Source organism: Lissotriton vulgaris, chromosome 6 (genome assembly GCF_964263255.1).
Source record: "Lissotriton vulgaris chromosome 6, aLisVul1.2, whole genome shotgun sequence".
NCBI lineage: Eukaryota > Metazoa > Chordata > Amphibia > Caudata > Salamandridae > Lissotriton > Lissotriton vulgaris.
The window spans coordinates 1,227,632,997-1,227,650,623 of NC_141694.1; the positions used below are offsets into that span (position 1 = coordinate 1,227,632,997).

At 42.2% G+C, this 17,627-nt stretch overlaps 1 protein-coding gene across 1 annotated transcript in view; it reads left to right on the forward strand.

The window, feature by feature from the left end:
• Positions 1 to 17,627, forward strand: part of SYNJ2 (synaptojanin 2) — a 745,535-nt gene that overhangs the window by 122,787 nt on the left and 605,121 nt on the right. The window lies entirely within an intron of this gene.

Sequence of the window (17,627 nt, forward strand, 5' to 3'; positions counted from 1 at the left end):
GCTGAAACTAAGATTATTTTGTGTGTTTGCATATATAAGGAGGAATATACCACATGGTAAATGTATGTTCGAGGCATATGGGCTGCAGATGGTACATTATGAATAGATCGCCATCTGGTGTTGGGCTCGGATGATTGCACTTTGTTTTTCTCTTGGAGAGTCTTTTGTATGTTGGTGACTCCTCCCTTAGTTGGTAGTGCGCATGGGCATCGGCTCCATCCTTAGATTGTTTTTTTCCGCCATCGGGTTCGGATGAAGATCGAGACGCTCCAGATCAACTTCAGAAGAAAGTGATTTTTCGGCGCGTATTCCCTTTCCAATTCGACGGTATTGTTAGCGAACGCGTTCTTTTCCATTCCGACGCGTTACAAATTCAAAATAGAAGAGAAAAACTTGGATCTACGTCGAAGAACAGGAGACCTTTCTCGACGCAGTCAAGCCCGGAGTCCATGGAAAGGACTCCATTCAAAAAATGTCCATCGTGTGGTGCTAAGTTCCCACACAAGGACCTACACGAGGTGTGCAACCTCTGTCTATCGCCTGAACACGAATCCAGGGACTGCGAAGCCTGCGCAGCATTCTCCTCCAAGCTAACGATTAGAAATCGTCGAGCTCGAAGACACGAGGCTTCCAGAAAGCAGGCAGAGGCAATCCCGGAGCTGTTCGGAGACGAACAAATCGAGGAAGAAGAGGACCAGTCGGGGTCGGAAGGGGACCAGTCGGAGGTTGAAGAACTCTTCGAGCAACAAACCGTGAGTGACGACGTCCCCTTACCGAAAAACCGACCCCGTGCGGTAACGACCCCGCCCTCGGGCCCGGTCAAACCGCTGAAAAAAGTTTCCGACGCCCCGCCTTCGGGCCCGGCAACGAAACCGAAACTGAAACCGAAACACTCGGAATCCCACCACGTCGGATCCGAGAAAAGGGCGTCATCGACTTCGACACCGAGGCTGCATACAAAGGAGAGCTCGGTATCGAAACATTCCATGTTGAAAAAGAAATATGATGTATCGCCCAAAAGACACTCGATACCCAAAAAGTCGGAATCGAGCAGACATTCGGTGTCGAAAACAGAAAGATCTGAAGATCGAAAACAAAAACAGCTCTCGGAACCAGGACCCTCGGTACCGATTCAAGAGCAACAAACAGATCCCAAACAAAAGATCTTGTTTATTGACCCACAGACTGGGAAAGTGGTCACGAAGAAGAGAAAGAGTGAACAGTCAGAAGATAAACCTCTTCCTTCAAAAAAGAGAACAATGGGGACGAACATAACTCCTCCTGCTTCTCCTCGTCCTAGAGACACACCCTCTTCTCCTATTCCTCACAATAGGCCACATATTCCTACACCCTCCACACCAAGACCAGCTACACCTCAGTCAGATGTAGACAGTGATATAGGGGAGGGAGAACCTCAAGGGGATGACGAATCTATCCAAGATGAGGAGGATCCATGGGAAAATTACGATGTAGGGTCAGATGAGGACAACGACCCAGAGCTATACCCCTCAAAGCCTTCACCACCTGATGATAACACAGGTTTTGTGCAGCTCATTAATAGGGCAGCAAAATATCACAAACTAGATATGCACACAGAACCTCAGATAGAGGATTTCTTGTTAGAGACTCTACCTAGTGCACAGAGAACATCAGGTACTCTTCCTATGCTAAAGGGTCTTCTCACTCACACAGAAGAAATATTCGAAAACCCAGTGAGAGCCAGGGTGTTAAACCCAAGAATCGATAAGAAATACAAAGCGGCTCCAAAGGACCCAATATTTATTAGAGGGCATGTACCTCTAGACTCGCTGGTGGTCTCAAACGCTCGTAAAAGAGCAAACTCATTATCTACAGGAGAGGCTCCTCCACCAGATAAAGAGTCGAAGTTAATAGATGCATCAGGCAAAAGAGTAGCATCACAGGCAGCGAATAGCTGGCGTATAGCTAATACACAAGCACTACTCGCACGTTACGACAGGGCACATTATGATGAGTTAGAAAAACTTCTCACACATCTTCCAAAAGAACATCAGAAGAAGGCAGACCAATTAATACAGGAAGGTAAAATAATAACCAATACTTCCATTAAGTGTGCATTAGACGCAGCAGACACTGCAGCAAGGTCTATTAACACTAGTGTCATGCTAAGAAGGCACGCGTGGCTTAGAATCTCAGGATTCAAACAAGAAGTTCAAACAGCCCTACTGAACAGACCATTTGATCAGAAGACATTGTTTGGTTCAAGTACAGACGAGACATTAGAAAAGATGAAGAAAGATACGGAAACGGCTAAGTCAATGGGAGCATTGCAACAGCCAACGCACAGAGGTTCCTTTCGTAGATCCACCTATAGAGGGGGCTCAAAAAACACAGGAACAAATCAGCAATCCACATCTTTCACACCAACATCACCCAGAGGTAATTCAAGAGGTAATTACAGAGGTAACAACAATAAGGGTAGAGGCCGCGGAAATAATAACAACCGCAACGCCTCAACACCAAAACAGTGACTTCATAGATCTCCCCCCAGACCACATAACACCGGTCGGGGGACGTCTATCACAGTTCCTACCTGTCTGGGAAAACATCACGTCAGACAAGTGGGTGAGACAAATTATCCAACATGGTTATTGCCTAGAACTCATAGCTACCCCACCAAACATCCCCCCCAAACAGCGTCCAATGAGTCAGGATCATCTGACATTGTTAAGAGAAGAAGTGCTAGCACTTCTACAAAAGCATGCAATAGAGAAGGTCCCAAAGGATCAACAAGGAACAGGAGTATACTCTCTATACTTCCTGATCCCCAAAAAGGACGGGTCCCTACGACCAATATTAGACCTCAGACCTCTCAATGCTTACATAAATTCGGAACACTTCCACATGGTCACGCTCCAACAAGTACTCCCTTTACTGAAGAAAGGGGACTTTCTTTCTACACTGGATCTAAAAGACGCTTACTTTCATATCCCAATTCACAAAGCCCACAGAAAATACCTAAGGTTTGTGTTAGAAGGACAACACTACCAGTTCAAGGTCCTTCCGTTCGGTGTCACAACAGCACCGAGAGTTTTCACAAAATGCCTAGCTGTGGTGGCAGCACACCTAAGAAGACAACAAATACATGTCTTCCCATACTTGGACGATTGGCTAATAAAGGCCAAATCAAAGGAGGAATGTCTTCACAACACACAGAAGACAATTCAACTGCTGCACCACCTAGGGTTTACGGTGAACTACAAAAAATCACACCTGCAACCAAACCAGATCCAGCAATACCTGGGGGCTACAGTAGACACAGAAAAGGCAATAGCATACCCCAACCCAATCAGAGTACAGACAATGGTCGGGTTAATACAAAGATTTCAACCACAACACTCACTACCAGCACGAGTGTTTATGCAACTATTAGGCATGATGTCCTCTTGCATACTGCTAATACCACATGCCAGACTACAAATGCGCCCACTACAAGAGTGTCTAGTGACACAGTGGAATCAGGCTCAAGGTCAGATTACAGATCTGGTGTTGGTAAACGACCGGACGTATCGCTCTCTGAAGTGGTGGAACACAAAAAACATTTCCAAGGGACGGTCGTTCCTAGAGCCAATTCCACAAGTAATAATAACAGCGGACGCATCGCTCTCCGGATGGGGAGCGCATATGGACAAATACACAGTACAGGGGAAGTGGAGTGCGCAGCAAAAGAAACTGCACATCAACTACCTGGAACTATTAGCAATATTTCTAGCACTAAAAGCTTTCCAAATGCAAATAACAAACAAGGCAGTCCTGATCAGAACAGACAACATGACTGCAATGTATTATATTCAAAAACAGGGGGGGACACACTCTCTCCAACTGTCCAAACTAGCACAGGACATATGGAGATGGGCCATTCCTCAAAAAATCTACCTGTTAGCGGAACACCTACCAGGAATTCAAAATCAAATAGCAGACATCCTAAGCAGACAGTCAGAACAAGTTCACGAATGGGAACTGCACGACCAAATACTACAGCCATTCTTCCAAAAATGGGGGCAACCAGAGATAGATCTGTTTGCAAATCATCAGAACGCAAAATGCAAACAATTCGCATCCAGGTACCCACACCAAAGGTCCCAGGGCAATGCACTGTGGATAAATTGGTCCAACAAATTTGCTTACACGTTCCCTCCTCTACCACTAATTCCATTACTGGTGAGGAAACTGCAGCAACACTCAATGACAATGATACTAGTGGCACCCACGTGGGCAAGACAGCCGTGGTTCACCACGCTGCTACAACTCTCACAAGTACCACATCAAAAGCTAAGGTTATTACCCATGCATCTTACACAGAACCATGGAGAAATAATGCACCCAGATCCCAAACAACTGAACCTAGCGATCTGGCTCCTGAGGTCATAGAGTTTGGGTATTTAGATTTACCACCAGAATGCATGGAAATCATTAAACAGGCAAGACGTCCTACCACCAGAGCATGCTATGCAGCAAAATGGAAGAGGTTTGCTATACACTGTAACAGTAAGCACATCAACCCTCTGGACGCATCCACTAAACAAATCATTTGCTATTTATTACACTTACAGCAATGTAATCTAGCATATACCTCTATTAGGGTTCATCTAGCAGCCATAGCGGCGTACCTACAAAACAGGCAACACCTGTCACTGTTTAAAGTACCAGCAATTAAAGCTTTCATGGAAGGACTCAAAAGAGTCATTCCACCAAGAAGACCACCTTCCCCAGTCTGGAATCTCAACATAGTGCTTACCAGACTAATGGGGCCACCCTTTGAACCTATGCATAGGTGTGAAATACAATTCCTCACATGAGAGGTGGCCTTCCTCATAGCTATCACGTCACTTAGAAGAGTAAGTGAACTGCAGGCTTTTACGATTCAAGAACCATTTATGCAGCTACACCAAAATAAAGTGGTTCTTAGAACAAACCCAAAATTCTTACCAAAGGTTATCTCAGCATTCCACATCAATCAGTCAGTGGAATTACCGGTTTTCTTTCCAAAACCACAAACAGTAGCGGAAAGAGCCCTACATACACTGGATGTTAGGAGGGCCATATTGTACTATATAGAGAGAACACAAACTTTCAGAAAGACAAAACAGCTATTTGTTGCGTTTTCTCCCACACATAAAGGCAATCCCATCTCCAAAGCGGGCATTGCCAGATGGATTGTAAAATGCATTCAAATATGCTACTTAAAGGCAAAGAGAACATTAACTGTTCCTCCTAGAGCTCACTCTACACGTAAACTAGGAGCATCTATGGCATTTCTGGGAAACATTCCACTAGATGACATATGCAAAGCGGCTACCTGGGTTACACCGCACACTTTCACAAAACACTATTGTGTTGATGTGCACGCAACACAACAAGCTAGAGTGGGACAAGCAGTATTAAAAACATTGTTTCAGACAGTTGCAACAGACACGGGCGACCACCGCTAGGGAGAGAACTGCTGTATAGTCTATTCATAATGTACCATCTGCAGCCCATATGCCTCGAACGGAATATGCTACTTACCAGTATGCATCTGTTCTTGGCATAGAGGGCTGCAGAGTGGTACATGCCCTCCCAGCCTCCCCGGAAACCTGTGTCTGTTCCAACATTATCTTATTTAGATACACTTACATGGGCACTCTTATCTGTATTCTACTATACTACTCCATCTAACCCTACTATGGCAAAACAATCTAAGGATGGAGCCGATGCCCATGCGCACTACCAACTAAGGGAGGAGTCACCAACATACAAAAGACTCTCCAAGAGAAAAACAAAGTGCAATCATCCGAGCCCAACACCAGATGGCGATCTATTCATAATGTACCACTCTGCAGCCCTCTATGCCAAGAACAGATGCATACTGGTAAGTAGCATATTCCTAAATTTTATTAAATTTTAAACTGTAGCTGAAAGTCAAAACATGCTCTTAAACCAATATTTGATTATTCTGTTTTTAATTTCAGTATTTTATAACATGCCAATATACAGCCTTTTATGCTCTTTACTGCTCCAGATGTAAATTTCAGTGTGAGATTAATGAGATAAGGGTAGTTATTGGTCTAACCACTGAAAGAGATGGAATACAATATCGCAGCTTCCCTGTGAGCGTCAATTCTCCTCTCCCATAAACTTAAAAAAAATGGCCAATACCAGCAATGAAGTGATATCCCTGAGCATGTAAAAAATGCAGAATTTGGGATTTGAGAAGTGCCCTACCTCCATATGTCACCTTAATGCCCTGCTTAATCTCTTTATCCAACCCCAAACACAACAACACTGTGGCCGAAGCCACCTAGACCTAAGCAGCGTTCTCCCCTCTTGGAGCACCATCAGTGAGCAACGCGACCTTGCTGTCCAGCACAACATCCTTTATCCTTCGTATCCAGAGTTGGAGGATAATGACGCCTGTTCCTGCCACCTGAAACTAATCACTTTGTAACAGACCACCTGCATAGAAGCAATGGAAACCAGGTGAAAAAAATGGTGAGTCTACTGCTGCACCTATTAAATAGCAGCTCCTGAGATGAATAACTGCACAGTATCTTTCCTCGACAGACCAAATTCAGCCATTTCTGCCACCGAATTCCTGCCTTATCTAATGAACTGATCCAGCCATGCTGATAATACTTTATTTTCCTTAATGAGGCTATTCACCACCACTATACTCGAGGACAGTGAAAACAAATAAGGCTGGTAAAACAATCAATGCCCTTTCAGAAAACTTCCTATGACAGACAGCTAGAGTGCAGTAACAGATGACAACAACCTCCAGATGTATGGCGCTCTTGTATTGTTTGGTCCGGATTTCCAGTGTTCCCTTGGCCCCACTAGTGCATGTATGTACTAGTGCTTCTATAAAATGACTGGTATTATCTATCTAACCGCAGTTGCTGATTTTACCTCCTGCCTTTTCTGCCCTAGAAAGTGGAACATCATTTGTTTGTTAAAAATGAGCATTTAAACAGCTTTTTAAGCTGACCATACATATATGTGAATTGCCATCATATTGTTTTCCCTACTCCAGTGCTGTAATACCTCTGGTTATGCCTGTGCATTTTAAAAACCCGTTTATGCTAATACAACTTGTCCAGGCACATGAATTTCTATTTGTACTCCATTTTTGATGCCTAGATTCACCCTACTGAAATCTCCAATTCCAAACTCACCAGTTGGAGACGAAGTAGACCACAATCTTAGCTTGGAAATTATCCTGAAAAAATTGCTGGCAGTTCACAGAAATGCACAGAGCATGAATACAAAACATGGATTTAATGCAGGGGAAATAGCAGAATCTGAAAGGATTTAAGAGATCCAACCCTCAATCTCTCAGGTGGAAACTAGCGGAGCAGTGGCGTAGCGTGGGTTGCCAGTGCTCGGGGTAACATTTTAAGAGAAAGTATTGCGCTTCCTAACTCTTGCACCATTCGCTCAGGGAGTGCTAAAATGCCATTGGTAAGGGGGATGCAACACATTCTTTAAAAATTTTGCACCCTTAAGAATTTTTCTCTGGGGTCAACTGCCCCTGCGGATCCCCACAGCCCCACATAACGCCCCGGAGTGTGAGTAAGCTGAGGGACAATGGAACACAATATTGCATGAGGACTGAGCTAACATACAAACATTTCCAGCAACCTCAATGTGAAATCAGTGATTAAGAGGACGGAAACGGAAGAGGCAAACACAATCTCTTTGGTCCTCCAAAACAATCTGAGGAGGAGGCTTCTTTCTGCTCTAAGTTCCTAGATGCGGTTTCCTGCTCCAAATTCCTTGAGGAATGCATCCCAAATGCCGTGAGGAATAATTTTCTCAAGAGTAATTGAAATTGATAGAGCACATTGCGTTACTTCTCACAATTTGAATAAGGTTGAACAATGTCCATGGGGATACAACAGCTTCTGACTTGGTAATGGTACACGTCGGCGATGCCCCCTTGCTCCCCTCTTATTCTTACTTGCTGTAGATACTTCATTATGTATGATTGATAACACAGCAGATATTTCTGACATTAGTTTTATCTTGCACATCCGCAAAACTGCAGAATAAGCAACTGATATCCTAGTCTTTACTTCAGATGCCCAAAGCTCCATTCATAGATTAATATTTAGGGTCATTTGGCTAGCCCAAGACAAAATGGAAGTGCTTCTGCTAAGTCCGCTATGTCTCCCAGATATTATAAAGACCAAGGGCTCCAACTGCATCCTCAATGCATCAAATATTTCGGAATATGGGTCTTCACCAATTTACATTATTTGGTTAAATACAAAGGAAAACATATACTTGCTAAAGAAAAGATCTATTAGAGATATGGCTTCCAAAGAATGTCTTGTTGTGGGGAAGACTGGAGACCTTAACAATAATGCTTACAACTACTGTGAATTTCTTGACAAACATGTTACTGATTAGCTTATCTATGGACTACTTGACCTCTTTTGATAAATGGGTATTGATATTTATTTTATGAATAGAAAAAAAGCTAAAATTTCACTTAAATGATGTACCCAATTTTGTTTTCAACCCTCACCATAGAGACCAACCCTTTGGCTCATTGCACACTCATTCGACTGGACGCCACCCAAGCCCTGTTGCTGTACACTTAAAAAATAAATAATAAAGTCTATTACTCCAACCTAATGTCAGTATGGCAGAATAAAAGAAGATCGAAAGCAACACCCGCCTCTGTCCTGATTGGGTAAATAAAGGCATCTCTTCAGTATTGGAACTGCATAGCAAATACACACTTCCGAATACTGATTTTTATAATTTCTTAATGCTTAAAAATGTATATTGAAATTAGGATGATTAAACCCTCTCACACTCCTGCCTGGCCTTCCAGAGACCCTTAAAAACAAGGACAGTAGAACATATGGCAGTTAGAGTGTATACGCTCCTAGGCTTCTCGAATCACAGAGTCCTTACCTTACTGCACTACAGACCAAATGGGAGTTGCAACTATACATCCCTCAGCAGACATAGGCTGCCTCAAGAGGCTTCCACTCTAATCGATTCCAACCCATTTGCATTCAAAATTATTCTTTCCTAGGCACAGTGCAGATGCTGATCAATAACCAGAGCTTAATAAACACCAACCAGGCTATTTATACTGAGCCTAATTCCAAGTGATAAGAGTTGAAATTGTGGATAAAAATAAAGGCAGCTTGGCTCATATTCAATTTAGTTGTGAATATGTCCTGCTGGTATTGGAAAGGTTTTCAAACTGTATAGACAAAATATTTAACATTCACTTGACATTAGCTGTGGCCCTTCACATATTCATGGCATGGCCTATGCCCGTCCTATCTGACTCCAACTTACTGATGCTAGACCTCATGCTCACTAGAACCATGACTTCAGACACCTGATGCTTAGTGACATGCTGTGTATATTTGCTTTACCTTTTATATTGGTTACCTCTTTTTGTCAGTATAATGAGGGTAATTTCTATTTCACCGGTGCTGCAGAATACTACCTTGTACAGTATGTCTCTGATTCCCCTTCCACATGCTCCCACACAGGATTGTATTGTATTGTATTTGGTATTTATTAACCTTGTATATCACCAATAGGACTCATAGCGCTAGCTAATACTCAAAAACCAGGAGGACGGGGTGACAGTGCTAGAATAGCCAGGTTTTAAGGGCTCTTCGGAATTTCTTGTGCTCGATTTCCAATCGGAAATGTAGAGGCAATGTGTTCCATATTTCAGGAGCTATTCTGGAAAAGGATCTACCACAGTTTCTGATTGTGCGGACCTTAGGTACCGTTAGGAGGTGTTTTCTGGTAGAGCAAAGGGTTCCTACTGGTTGGTGTTTTGTCCGTTTGTTAGCTAGATATTGCCGTCCTTTATTATTGAGGGTTTTGTGAAACAGGCAGCTCAATTTGAAATTAATCTGCTTTCTAATGGGGAGCCAGTGGAGGGTCTTCAGACAGGGTGCTGAGGGTGATCGGGGGGGAGGTTTAGGACCAGCCTGGCTGCAGTATTTTGCAGGACCTGGAGCTTTGCTAGATGCTCTTCATTTATGGATGCAAGCTGTGAGTTTCCATAGTCCAAGCGACTAATGATTAGTCCCTGTACTAGGGGCATGCGGGACTATAAAGGAATCCACTTGAAGATTTTTCTAAGACTGCGCATTAGACCATAGCTAGTGCGGACTATATTACAAATATAGTCCGACATGGAGAGTTTATCTATTATCACTCCACGGTTGCGGGCGGTCGTCTTGGGTGGGGGGCAAGGTCCCAGAGAGGGGGGCCACCAGTCGTTGATCCATAGTTTCTGTGCATCACCAAAGAGCATGATTTCTGTTTTGCTATCATTGAGTAGAAGATGGTTGTTTGTCATCCAGTCATTTATGGCCGGCCTGCAGTGTTTGAATCTTTGTTTAGTGTTGGTGGGGTCGGGTCCTCGGGTGATTAGTAATTGCGTGTCATCCACGTATGATACTGTTTGAAAGCCATAGGCTTTGATTATCTTGGCTAAGGGGGACACATACCAGTAAAAAAGTGTAGGGTTTAAGATGAATCACTGTGGGAAACCCTTGTCATTTGGCTGGCTCTTGGAGGAAAAGTCTCCTATTTGGACCTTCGATGATCGGTCCGTCGGGTAGCTCTTGAGCCAGTTCAGTACAGAGCCCTCGTCACCTAACTCTCATAGGCGATCCAGGAGGATGGCATGCAAGATGGTGTTGAAAGCAGCCGATAGGTCAAGACCCGAATGGCGGATTGTCTGACATCAAGAGAGAGCCTGATGTTATTGACCATCTCTAATAAGGCAGTTTTGGTGCTGTGGAATGCTCGAAACCCCGACTGAGATGGGTCAAGTAGGTTATTCCTTTCCAGGTGTTTAGATAGTTGGCTATTGACCAATCATTCCATGATTTTATCAAACAGGGGTAGGAGAAAGATTGGTCAGTAGTTGGAGAGCTGTTTGGGGTCGGCTGTCGGCTTTTTCAGGATGGTTCGGACTATTGCCTCTTTCCAGAGTGAAGGTACCATGGATTGCGATAGCGAATGATTAAAGATTTTGGTCCGGTTGGGGAGGAGGGCAGGTCCAATTTTACATGGGATTAATTCTAGCCCTACAAATGCAACATATGCTATGATGTGATGTGTATTATCTTTTAGTTTTTTCCATTTTTTTCGTTTCTTGTTCACAATTTATTTGTATTTCTTACTTCATAGTTAAATAAGCAGGTTCAGAGATCATAATATTGTGGCTCTCCCAATGGCACATGGATGAGCCAAAGACAGGATGCGACTACTGGATAAATGGCTTGCCTTTGCTTTGTTTGTTTATACAACCCTGACTGTTCCACTTCTATGTAGTGGAAGATGCCACGTGTACAGAAAGTTTGCTGTAACAGAATTTCTGAGGGGCAAAACATTAATTTTTGTATATGAAATTCGTCTCAGCAGTCAGAATTGTAGTAAATCCGATTTTTTTTTCTATTGGGTAGAATGGTGCAATCGCCTAATTGAATGAGGCTATTTAACTTTCCAATTAAACACTAACTATAATGCTGCTATTAGATGCATACACCCCAAAAGTCTCAACATTCCAAACACAGGTTTCAATAAATTACTTTTGCTAGCATAGTGCTTTCTAATTATTAGCATCTTCGTATGCTTCCCAACAAAGTGAGCAAAAGGAGTGGCCTCACTACCATTTACAACTAAGGTACATGACTTAAACCAGGCATTTTTTGGCTTACAGATCATTTTGGAAACCTGGAACCTTTCCAAGTTTTGCATTTTACGTTTGGCCTGTTTTTTAAATCAAAATTTAAGTTATTCCTTCTCTAGAGTGTCCATCCATCTCCATATAACGCTCCCTTTATCCTCTTACTTTTTAACTTCATCTTTGTTCTTATTTCCAGTTTCATCCTTACCTCAACGTTCCTCCTTGCCTCAAGGCTCCTCTGATCTAACCAATCAAACCCCCCTATTGACTAGCAAGTTTATTCCTTTCCTCAGCTGCCACTTCCTCCTTAAAGAATCGTTGACTGATGCCTTGATCAGAAAACTTGTTTTCTCAGTATGTCTATGTACGCAACCATGTCTTAAAGATCCACTAGTCCGGTAAAAGTCCTTGGTTTCTGCTCCCTTCTAAAATAACTTCTACTAAAATTCCATCAAAAGGGCTTGTTCAACCTATAGCCATCAACGCCCAACATTATTTGCCAGCAATAGACCACCTGGAAGTAAACTGATCTATGTGCTCCAAAAAGCAGGACTATTCAAACACGTGGTCATGTTGTCAGTTTTCCTCGGTTTCGCTTTAAGTAAGGCTCGAACTTCAACTGCAGCAGGCGATTTTTGCTCTTGTTTTGCAACATGGTGAAACAATTTCAACATCTGTTTTAAATACGTAGTAAATGGAAAACAGCTGTTTCTTTGATCGGGACTTTTCTTTTTAAATGTTGCTGGGCTTACTTTGCTTGTTGTTTCCAAGAAATATGGTGGGAGGTGTTCTTGATGCATATGCTTCAGTTTTGCATCTTTTACCACCGGCCAATGGGGTTTTAGGAAGGGGGCTTTTATAATTTCTAAAAACATGTTTGACTCTAAAATTCAGGTGTTCCATTCTCGAGTTTTTTTTTAATTGAATAGCTGTTGCACATTTTTTAGGAATAGATGAAATTGCGTTCAATGTGACGTGAAAAGAGAATGTAAAGCTAACATTAGAGTGGGAAGGCTAAGTGAAAATTAAAAACAGTTGCATCAGGCAGAAAGAGAAAGTATTGTGAAGAGCTTTCCTAACAGGCACGTGATGGAACAGTTAAACTTACGCGATGCTTGTAGTAAAACCTAATGCACTTTAAGGTAAACTTTACGTGAAAAAAGTATTTCACTTTTCGAGTTACTACTTCCACGTACGGTGGCGCCTTTAAAAAATGCTCGTCTTAAACCCTTTTAATGCGGAAGTTAGTGTGTCTTAAAGTAGGGTACCCTTAGTGCTTTCTTTGTTTAAAAAATGAGCTGGGACCCAGTGCCAAATTAAACACTGTGGAGGTTCCTAGTCAGCAGAAATGTCGGACCCCACTCGCAAATTATCTCCTAATACGTTTTTATTTTACCAGCCAACAATTGCTGTAAACCAATTTTATTACACAAAACTAAACATTAACAATTATTAATATTATTAGACAAAAAATTATTTAAAACAATGTAAGAAAGCTTGATTGTAATTTTCTTTCAAGGTCTCATCTATATTATTTTGATCCGTTGTCGTGGGGCTTCTAAAAGGACTGGGGCCCACAGGCCGGGCCTACTTTGCCTATTTGGAACTGCGACCTATCCGGAACTGCGACCAACGTTTCTCTAAGAAGTACACTATATGCTGCTTAGGTTGCCGCATAGGCTGCCTTTTCTTAATTCCACCTCCTGCCTTTTTCTTCCACCACCATACACTTCATATCTCTTTAACTGACTTTTGCAGGCTGATTTTCCTTACCCCTTTCTCTTTTTCGGGTTGTTTCCCTCTCTTTCTCTATCCTCTTTTCTGTTTTACACTCTCTGCTCAGTGAAACTGTAATAAAGAACAAGAAGTCCAGATTTCTAAAAATGTGTGCTTGTGCAACCCACCTGCAACCACTGGCACTGATTATTCACAGGCGCGCCCATTGTGAAAGCACCTTTGCAAACAGCATCTCCAGCCCACGACATATCATATCAACCCAACTTCTAATCTGCTTCTCTGTACCTGAAGCAACCCACACCACAGCAAACATTTGGAGAGACGCGTATGTGTTGAAAGTGCTCTGCCAATCAATAGAATGCAGCTGCTGTCCCGATGGATTATTTTAAAATGGGGGGCATCACACACCTTTAAAAAAAACTCAATTATGCATGCCTACTCTTCTCTTTGACTGAGTCCCTATGCTAACATAGGCCTTACATCTTATCCTATTGCCCATTTGCAAGGTGTGCATGTGTATTTCGCCCACTGTCCTCTACCTCTCCTATACACTCTTGAGCTCTCTAATATCGTGTGATTCCTATATGCTACATACTGTGTTTTACTTTCCCGATTCCACTCTATGCTGGTCATCTCTGATCATGCATGGTTTCATAGGGGGCGATGGCCACGTCCGTATCGCTCCTGGTAAAACTTTAAATAAAGTTGTTTAAAGAATAATGAGGCCATCATATTTTTTAGAAAAATATGCCCTTCAGCGTAAAACATTAGGTAAAAGTAGATTAAACACATTTCTTGCCAAGTTTTCATGTTTTAGAAGGTTGCTTAATCACTTAGGATGTCTTCTCCTCGGCACACATCAAAGACTTCTAGCTATAGGCAGTTGTTGCATGCTCAGGGTAGGGCTGAGCCCAAGGAAGAAGGCGGAGGCCTCTGGTGATTTGATCGGCCTGCCAATCACTATTGATGACCAAGACACATTAGCAAGGTTGATTGTGGCATTTTGGACACTCAAAAAAGCACATTCTGGACAGGTCTGTTTCTGTATAAAAACAAAATACTAAAGAATGTTTGTGAAAATATTTTAAATGAGTTGGGCTGCATACCATCAATGACCCTTTACAACAAAAAGTAGGCACCCCACTTTTCAAGAACAAGATGGTAGATGGGATACTAATTTCCAATTGTTCCTGAGAGCACCAGAATTTCATATCAAATCATTATTCCTCGCGGACATTACATAAATTACCCCTTGTAGTCTGTACCGCAGCATTTAAAGAAACTTGTTAGTAGAGCTGTGGAATTAGGTGTAAATTAACAACAACTAAGGAGTGACTAAGTGCAAACGAATAAAGAATATTTAAACGAAAAATCTTTAGTGTCTTTTTCTTTATATATATCTCTCTTACTATCCCCCTCAAGGACAAAGAAACCCCTTAAAGAAAAATATTCCTAAAGGGAACCAATGTCCCTGTGTGATTTCCAGAAGGAAAGGAAAATCTTATCTTTTTTTGTAAAAGGACCCTCACTCACCACTAATTGGTGACATGCTTCATTATTGGGTCCCCGCTGGGGTGGCCGAATGTCCCCCCAGCGTGCTACAACGCCTGTTTTACAGCGGAGCGGGATGTGGTGAGTGCAACAGTGCCCAAATTAAGATGTGAGTGTAACTGTGGGTGCAAAATTAAAAAATACAAGGTTGTTGCCTATACAAAAATCTTTAATACTGGCCAACCTGTATTAAGTTAAAAACAAAGTGGCAGACAGCTAGGTTCTGTCTTAGGAAACCTGTGTATTTTAAAACAAACAACTGGTCAACATGTTTCTGCTGCTACAACTGCAAATTCGCTCAGCATTCTCAGGACCTATATTATGTCCTCCGGTGGTGTACGCGCGCTAAGGCGCACCCTCCGGTGAGGCTCTAAATGTGAAAAATTCTTTTGAAGTTTAGGTGTAAAGCCATATTACTTTGGAAACCCTCAGCCTTATAATAGAGTAGCAATGAGGAGACCAAACGGTGCTTTGAAGCATACATAATTCCCATCATCGAGTTCCTTAAGAGGTGAGATGTTTTAATAATGATGTACCATTTATAGTTGAGTGATAGTGAATTATTGTAATGTTTTTCACCAAGGGTTCTGAGTGACATCATATCGAGAAGCAGAGCAAAGATTAAGTTGTCTATGATGTCACTCAGAACCCAGAGGTGAAAATAGCCCCCCTCATTATTCGTTTTTTACCATCTATAATTTAATGTAATTTATACATCCCAAAATCATCTGCCCCTGGTTTCAGATGCTATATAGGGGCAGGTGAGGAAGGAGGGACTTACATAATATGCCCTTTCCTCATTATCACAATAATAAAAAAAAAAATACACAGCCTTCTGCCACCGATGCCCACCGCTCTCTGTGCAATCCTTTTCCTTTCCTCCCATCCAGAAGCTGGGCTTCCCGCATCCCAGGGCTGCACTTAGAGTCTCAGAGAGCCCTGACAGAACATCCTGGAATTTCTTTATGACTTACCAACAGTGGTGCGGGGAATGAGATTTCGATACCTTTTCTGATCACCTAGATACCTATCTCATTCTTCCAATTTTGGATCGATTATTGACTGTCATTGAGTAAAAGGCAAACCCACATAAGTTTAAATCAACCCCGTACACTGACGCAACTCTGAAGAACCACTTACGACTGATAAAGTTTAAAAGTTTAATATAAAATCAGAGTTAATTGCATATACAATCCTCTCAGGATAAGATTCAACAAGTATACAGGAACTAAAAGGAACATAAATTCCCTAAAGAATCTTAGTCTACAAAAGAAAACGATTAAAACCAATTCCAGAATCAACAAATTGAATAGCATAGACACAAAGTGGATCTGTTGCGTCATCTAAAAGAAGAAAAAAACAAGTTAAATCTGTCCCTACTCTATGCTAAGTGACATCCCTACTTCACAAGTTCTTTACCTAAAAAGGTGTCAGCAGTTTGACTTCCAAAGAAGTTCAAACTCTCTTAGTCTCTGATGGAATTCTATGTCGAGAAACAGTACCCTTTCTGCCTACCCATCCGCTCTCTAAGGGTCCTCGGCCTACTGCTCCCCTGCTCCCTTGCGCTCTGCTTTCTGATCTTCTGTTCTGCGCTCAGGCCATCTGCTCTAACTTCTCCCCGGGGTGCTGTCCCTAAATACAAAATCACAGTATGGGTGGAACGCCCCTTTGACGCCCACCACGTACACATTTCACGTGATCTCATTCTGGGTTTTTCCATAGCTTCATCTCTTCGCGTCGTCCGTTAAGTTGACCTCGCTTCTTAGGCGCCATCTTCGTCATCTTGCTGGTAACCTCATGACATTCCAGTTGACACTTTCAGAGCAAAGTCTATCACCTCAACAGAGTTCCATTCATTACCGTTGTGATCGTAACCTCTTTTGGTCCTGAGAACAGTCACTTCGTAACAAGACCCCAAATTCCAAGCGTCCCTTATCTCACTTAAGCCATAAACTTCGTCCAGCATTGTCACTTTAAATTTAACAAGACCTTTGACTCTCGTCTCGCACGTACAGATCAAAGCTATCCCCCTCTTCCTGTGAGACCACTAAATTATATGCAGCGGACTACACTCTTGCGAACCCTTGGTCCGTTAGGTTAAAATCACATATGACCACACTATTCTAACATTCCTACAAACTCTTCTACACAGTATGACTTTTAACACACATATATATATATAATCGAATTAGCAAACTATTGATTATACTTGAATTCATGTTACATAAAATACAACGTTATACTCTCGTTTCTTACACAGTGCTATATAGTCTGCACATTTCTTTGCTTTACATTTCACCGCTTTCTCCGTCTAATGATTACATACGTATATTCAGTTTAGCACGTTCTACTGTTCTTTAAGCATTTACACGTTTCTATATTAGACCACTATATGTACGGTCTTTCTAACGCATATCCTAAAGTGAATACAGATACATTTCCTATTACGTAAGTTACATCGGCTAACTTTACGCTACAAGTGCTACTTCACGTTACAACTTCTAACTTTATGCGATATGCTTGTAAATATGGTACGGACATGTGTTTCATTCAAATTGCGCTCTCTCAGTTCCCCCCTTTGATGACCTCTAGGGGTCATCACTAATTTCAATTTGAATGACACTTTACACAGAAC